The sequence below is a fragment of the Dipodomys merriami genome, unplaced genomic scaffold (genome assembly GCF_024711535.1).
Source record: "Dipodomys merriami isolate MVZ:Mamm:240054 unplaced genomic scaffold, mDipMer1.0.p SCAF_135, whole genome shotgun sequence".
In the NCBI taxonomy this organism is placed as follows: Eukaryota; Metazoa; Chordata; class Mammalia; order Rodentia; family Heteromyidae; genus Dipodomys; species Dipodomys merriami.
The window spans coordinates 985,897-993,065 of record NW_027202660.1 but is presented as its reverse complement, the minus strand read 5'-3'; positions in this window follow the sequence as shown (position 1 = coordinate 993,065).

The window sequence follows — 7,169 nt, the reverse complement described above, 5'->3', positions numbered from 1 at the left end:
AGTGATCATTTTATTTCTAGAGTTTTCATCCACATTTGTGTCCATTAACTTATAAATATAAGTTATTTTAAATCCTCTGGTTTGGTTGAGGAAAGAGTATTAAGATGTAAAAAGATGACTTTCAAATCATCTCTCTAATGAATAATTTTGGACTTATTTACTTTACTATGTACCAGAGTTTTTAGTAACAGAAATTCTCTACCAGAATCCCCTTTGAATTTCCTACTTCCACTAAAGTGCCCTTTGGAAAAGATTGAAGTGAGATTATACAGGTAGAATGCCAGAAATAAAAACGTATTTGAGATCATAACAAAATCATGATAAAGACCCTACCCAATGTGGTTTAAATTTTCTAATGAAAGGAACTTAAGCATATTTAACTGCAGACTTTCTGAAGACTAGAAGACAAAAATATAAGAAATGCCCTCCTATACCACGGTTCTGAAAACAAAACAAAACCAAGGAAAGACAACATAATGAGACAGAAGGGAATGAGAAACTTGTACATGTGATATAGAATATAAAAATACACTGAATCAGGTAAAAATAATTTTGGACACAATGCCTGGTTGTTCAATATATTTCATTGTATATATTGTTCATTTTTAACCTCTGACATAATACAGGTCTCAGCAGGGATCTGTCAAGATAATTGTGTAGTTAGTCAATTTCATCATTGCAAGATCATCAGGATGATAAACTCCCACACACCTTAACATACCTGCAACAGCACTAGACATACATTCTTATTGGTCCAACAGTGTAGGGCAGACCTGTATTTAACCCAAGTTTTGTATGCGGTATGCTATGGTTTCTTTCAGGCTTGATACAAAATGACTCTGCCCAGAAATAAATGAAGGCATTTATAGCTAAAATGATTTAGGGTCATTGTTAACATCTAACGCATGCTGAGGTTTTTCTTTATACCTCTCCTTTTCCCTTTCTTTCTTCCTCCCTTTCTTTCTTCCTCCCTTTCTTTCTTCCTCTCTATCTTTCTTTTCTTTTCTTTTCTTTCTTTCTTTCTTTCTTTCTTTCTTTCTTTCTTTCTTTCTTTCTTTCTTTCTTTCTTTCTTTCTTTCTTTCTTTCTTCCCTTTTCTTTCCTCTTTTAGGAAATGAGTATGAATTTAAATATTTTGTTTGCTGCACAAGTATTCTACCATTAGAATAATCCTTTTTCGATTTATTTACTTTGTTCATAGGTTATCCATTTTGCTGAGGGCTGAACACAGGCTAAGTTCCTCACCTCTATCTGATAAGTAGCGGGGATCACAAATGCATTCAAACATGCGAACCTTTAGGATGATATGACACTCTTATTACTTTCCTTGCACACTGGTTCTTTTTTTTTAATTTTATTTTATTTGTGAACATACTGTACAGAGGAGTTACAATTACATGGGCAGGATAATGCATACATTTCTTACCAAGCATTGCAGCCTCCTCCTTTGTTTACCCTTCACATCCCTTCCCAGCCTCCCCCCTCCCCCCATCCAAATCCTAATCCACCCCCCCCCCCGCACCGACGTTGTAAAGCTCGTTTTGGACATGACAACTTGTACTTCTCATTGTTGCAACAGGTCCATCTGTAACCTTAAACAACTGGTTTTCCCCCATCTCCTCCACAAGTTATACTGACATCAAATATATTGAAAGAAGGGGTTATATTGTGGGGGAGGGACATACAAAGCAACAAAGAGATAATCTTATAAATGCGTTAGAAACACATGCATGAAAGAAAAAAAAAACATTAAAATACACATCTAAGGGTTCATTTTCCTGACATCACATTATCTGACCTTTTCCGCTTGACTCATACATATACTAGATATTACAAATAAGGGAAACCATGGGACCTATGTTTCTTTGGGCCTGGCTTCCTTCACTTAATACAATTTTTTCCAACTTTTTCCATTTCCTAACAAATGGGGCAATGTCATTCTTTCTGAAGGAGGCATAGAATTATATTGTGTATATATACCACATTTTCTTGATCCATTCATCTACTGAGGGGCATCTGGGTTGGTTCCATATCTTAGCTATGGTAAATAATGCTGCAATAAACATAGTTGTGCTGGTAGCTTTAGTGTGGTCTTGTTTGTAAACATTTGGGTAAATGCACAAAAGTGGGATTGCTGGGTCATAGGGGAGTTCTATGTGAAGTCTTTTGAGGAACCTCCACACTGCTTTCCAAAGTGGTTGAACAAGTTAACATTCCCACCAACAATGAAGTAAAGTTCCTTTCTGTCCACATCCCCTCCAGCATCTGTTGTTGTTAGAGTTCTTGATTTTTGCTGTTCTAACTGGAATGAGGTGATATCTCAATGTTGTTTTGATTTGCATTTCTCTGCTGAGAAATCTGAGGTGATTCTAATTGGTTTCCCTTTATAGGTGATTAACCTTTTCTCCTTGACAGCTTTAAGGATCTTTTCCTTGGTCTGAGTTGATCCTGTGTGGATTATAATGTGATGGTGGGATGTCCTATTCTGGTCTGGTCTATTTGGGGTTCTAAAAGCTTCTTGTATCTGAATAGGCCTATCTTTTTGTATGTTTGGGAAGTTCTCTGCTAGGATCCTGTTAAACAAATTTCCTAGACCATTAACTTCTGTTTCTAGGTGCTCTTCTACACCCATTATCCTTAGATTAGGCCTTCTGATGGTGTCTTCCAGGTATTGGATAGATCTATCATATTTCTTGGACTTGTCTTAGATGGTTGTATGTGCTTTCTCTATAATATCTGGGCTGTCTTCAATCCCTGAGATTCGATCTTCTGCATGGTCTAACCTGCTGTCAAGTCTCTCTACTTTGTTTTTTTATCTCTTTTCCTTCTAATTGGTCAGCTTTGATGGCTTCAAGTTCTTTGTTGAAGCTCTGTTTTAGGTCTTGTATGAATTTCATTACTTCCTTAATTTGGTGTTCAGTGTTTGTTCTCAAATCACTTAGTTGATTGGTTATGGTTTCTTTTGACTCCCATTCCTTCTGTTGGGTTCCATTCAGCATTCCCTTTGTGGTTTCCCTGACTTCTTTCAGCTCTTTGTTAATGGATTCCATGAATGCCTTTAGTGATCTTTGTGTATTCTCTACCTGGTCTCTCAATTCCTGAATTACTCTTTGATTAGCTTCCTCCCGTCTGTGGGATTCCTGCAGTTCTCTTTCTTCCCGTTTGTGGGATTCCTGCAGTTCTTTTTGAGTGTTCTCAGCCTGCTCACGCCATTCCTCCCTTTATCTTTGAGTATTCTCAAGTTGTTCACGCAAATCCTGTATCAGTTTTTGGGTAACTTCCTCACGCTTATGATATTCCTGTATAAACTTTTGGGATGCCTCCTCTCTCTCCCTATCACGCTCATACAGAGTCCTTTGTAAGTTGTCAAACTTCTCATTTATCATGTTTGCCACCAGTGTTTGTAGGGCTATTTGGGAACTCTCCTCTGTGTTGTTCATTATCTGATCTGACCCCTGAATATCAAGATTGGGAATTGAGATACCCGGATTTGCATTTTTCTTGTGTTTTTTCGGCTTACTCTCCCCATTTGAGAGGAAAATAGCACCAGTTTTGTGCTAGAACACTATCTTAAAGCAACCATCAACCAACGTTTGCATTTATACAGTCAATAGTCTACAGATACAATCTAGTTCAACAGATACATCTATTCAACATCAAACAAGTATATGTTAATGGGTTTCGAACCACAGAGAAGAATTTGGAAAACCAGAAATTTTTAGGGTTAGGGAGAGATGTGGGTAAAAAATAGGAATAGATTGGTGTGGGGAGGCACAGGGAGAGTTAACTATGTCCTAATCTCAATGCAGGAAATAGGTTGGGTAGGATGCAAGTAGAGAGAGAGAGAAAAGGAAGAAAGGGAAAGGGAAATGAAGAGACCAGAAAAAAATAGAAACGTAAAAATTAATATTATTATGGAGATTAAAAGACCATCTATTTAGAGAGGAATGTGAGTATATTAATAGAAGTGTAGGGTCATAGAAGAGAAGTGAAAAACTTAAGAAAATGCTTAAAATATTATATAGGTATAAAGAGGTAGTACTGCTATTAAGGAATTAAAGTCTCAGAGGTTTTGAATTGAGTAATAAATTTGTGGATTAATTGTGTACACAATGGGGGATAGGGTCTACTAGTTAACTACGGGTTTATCTGAGGATGTGCAGGACAAGAGTTAAGTCACATACAGAAGATCAAAATACAGGAAAAGGTGAAAAGGATTAGAAAGGAAGAGAAAAAGTTCAGAAATTCAGTAGAGCTAGACAAGAAAACAAAAAGATAGTTAAGAAAGAAAGAAAAAGAGAAAGAAAACAAGAAAAGAAAGGAAAACGCATATTCATGTATTCCTAAAATAAAAATTATAAGAGGGAAAAAAAGTTACTGGAAAACAATTATATTTTCAAAAAAGGCAAAAATTAAAGATTAATACAATTTTTAGAAAAGGAAAAAAATTATATATATATAAGGTACCAAAAAAAAAGAAAAAAAGAGAAAAAAAAAAGAAAAGAAGAGGAAGAGAAGAAAAAACAAGTTCTTTGATTTTTTTTTGATTTTTTGGGAGGGGTGGGAAGAATCCTGTATCTCCCTTTTGTCTGTAAACATCCTCTTGTTGGAGTCTCTGGTCAGCTTGAGGTCCTGTGGCTTGATTGGTTTCTTAAGTCAGTTTGTTCGAACAGGCAGAAAAATCCTCTGCTTTACCCAAGATTTTGAGATCCCCCTCCCAGATTAGTTTACTGGGAGGGTGATCTGCTTTGAGAATCACAAAAGAGGGGGATGCAGTGGTAAGGCTAGGTTCTGGGTAGAGTTGAGGCCTTTCAACACTCAGTAGCTTTTCCTGGGGCTGTTTTGTGAAGAAAAAAAAAACTCCCAGAGCCCAGCCTGGAGCCGTTCTCAGGGTTTCGGTTTTTCAATTGATTGTGGAGGCTGCTAGAGGGAGGGGCAGCCTCTGGCTCTTGTTACCCAGTGAGGAAAGCCACTCCAATGGCTGGTGCCTGAGCTGGGTGACTTTTCCCTGGATGGAGCCGAGTCTGACAAGTCACTTCGCCGCCGTTAAGTTCTTGTGACCTGCTAAATGACTCGTTTTATTCCAAGGCCTGGGTTGGAGCTGGCAGCTCCTCCAAGGTTTGTCGGTATCCAAGATGGAGATCACTGGTGTTGGGGGGGGAGGGGTGGCCTTCCCTCCTCTGCTCCCTGAGAAGGAGTGAGGATGTCGGCCTTCTACTCACGTTGAGTCTTGGATCCTGGGTCGTCTCTGGTCTGGGAACTGCAGGATGAAGATGGCCGCTCCTTGTTGGTTCTTGCTGGTGTTGAGTAGAATCCGCTCTCCCGCTGCGTCTGGCTCCTTCGTCCTGGACTCTCTGTGTGAGAGCTCAATTATGGCCCCGGGGCTGTGTTCTCCACTGCTACCCTGCCGCTGCTGCTGCGGCGGCTGCTGGCAGGCGCTCAGTTGTGTCTTTTTGCCTTGGCTTCCCCTCTCTTGTCTAACTCTCTGTCCTGTGATGGCACACTTGGTGTGATTCTCTGGCTTAGTACTGTTCACTGGAACTCTAAAACTACTTTCTATGCAAGAGCTTGTTCAGAGTCCAGCTTCTCCTCTGCCACCTTCCCCAAGCTCCAAATCCTCTGCACAATGGTTCTGATCTGTGATCCTCTCAAATTCTACCTCTTCAATTAGTGATGTGAGTTCCAGTAGCCTGCCCTCAGTTTAGATCATCTAAATGAATTATTGAAGACAATTTCACTTTAATCTCTTTTTTTTTGCCCGTCCAGGGGCTGTTATAGTTTTATTTCTAGACAAATTTTGTGTATATATGCACATTAGCATTAAAATATTACTTTTTCCCCCTTTTTTCCTTTTTAATTTTCTTGGTCAAGGGGCTTGAATTCTGGGTCTGGGCGCTGTCCCTGGCTCTTCAGATCAAGGCTAGCATGTTACCACTTGAGCCACAGTGCTACTTCTGGTTTTCTGGTGGTTAATTTGAAGTAAGAGTGTCATGGATTTCCTGCCAGGGCTAGCTTTGAATTACTATCCTCAGATCTCAGCTCCTGAGTAGCTAGGATTCCAGGCACGAGCCACTGGCACCCAGCTAAAAATGTTACTTATTTTAAGTTCTGTGTTTTAGTTGAGGGAGTAACATAAGTGTGTAGAAATTTAACTTTCAAGTTACCTCTCTAAGTAATTTCAGAATTTCATTTTCAAATTTATTGCAGTTATTAATAACAGAAACTCCCAAACTAACAGAATAATCCTTCATTTTCTCCTTCCCATAGGTACTATTGGAAGAGAATGAGTGAGATCTTAGACAATATGTACTTGAAATTATAAAAAATTTATATTGATGATACATAAAGAGCCAGATAACACAACGTGCTTTACATTTTCTAAAGAAAGGAATGTCATGAAAGTATATTTATTGGCAGGCTTTTCACCTGTAAAACAAAGAAAAAACAATTTCATAAAAAAGCTGAAGGGGATAAGCAGCCATGAAAGTGTGATATAGCATTGTAGACTTTATGAAATGAACTGTTTCAGGTAAAGTAATACTTTGGAAAAGTTATCTGTTCACTAAATTTATTCATTATATTTTTTTAATTTTTATTTACCTGTCACTTTATATATAATTGCATACATGTGTGTGCAATATATATATATATATATATATATATATATATCAGCAGTATCTGTCCAGTGAACTGTATGGTTATTTATGTTTAGGTAATTTCATCATGTCAAGTCCATCAAAAAGATGGACTTCCATAAACCTTAACAACCCTGCAACACCACTGCACATGCAAACTTAAGTGTTCACCATTGTAAGCTACACCTGTGTTCTACCAAAGCTTTATATATATGGTGTTAGTTTTTCATTTAGTCTTCACACAAAATGTGTGTGCTCCTAGAAAGAAATGATGGCATTTATAACTACAATGATTTAGAGTAAATCTTTACAATGAACCCAAGCTCAGTATGAGTTGTTCTTTCTTTCCTTGTCTTATTTTATCTTTAGGAAGTTGATTTGAGTTTTGATGTTGTTTGCTACATAAGTATTCCACCACTGGAGTCACTCCACCACTCCTTTCTAGTTTAAGTTACTTTACGCAGAGTAGCAATTTTTGCACCCAGCCCAAAAAGCAGGGATCAGGATTGCATTCCAATATCCCTACCTAGTAGGT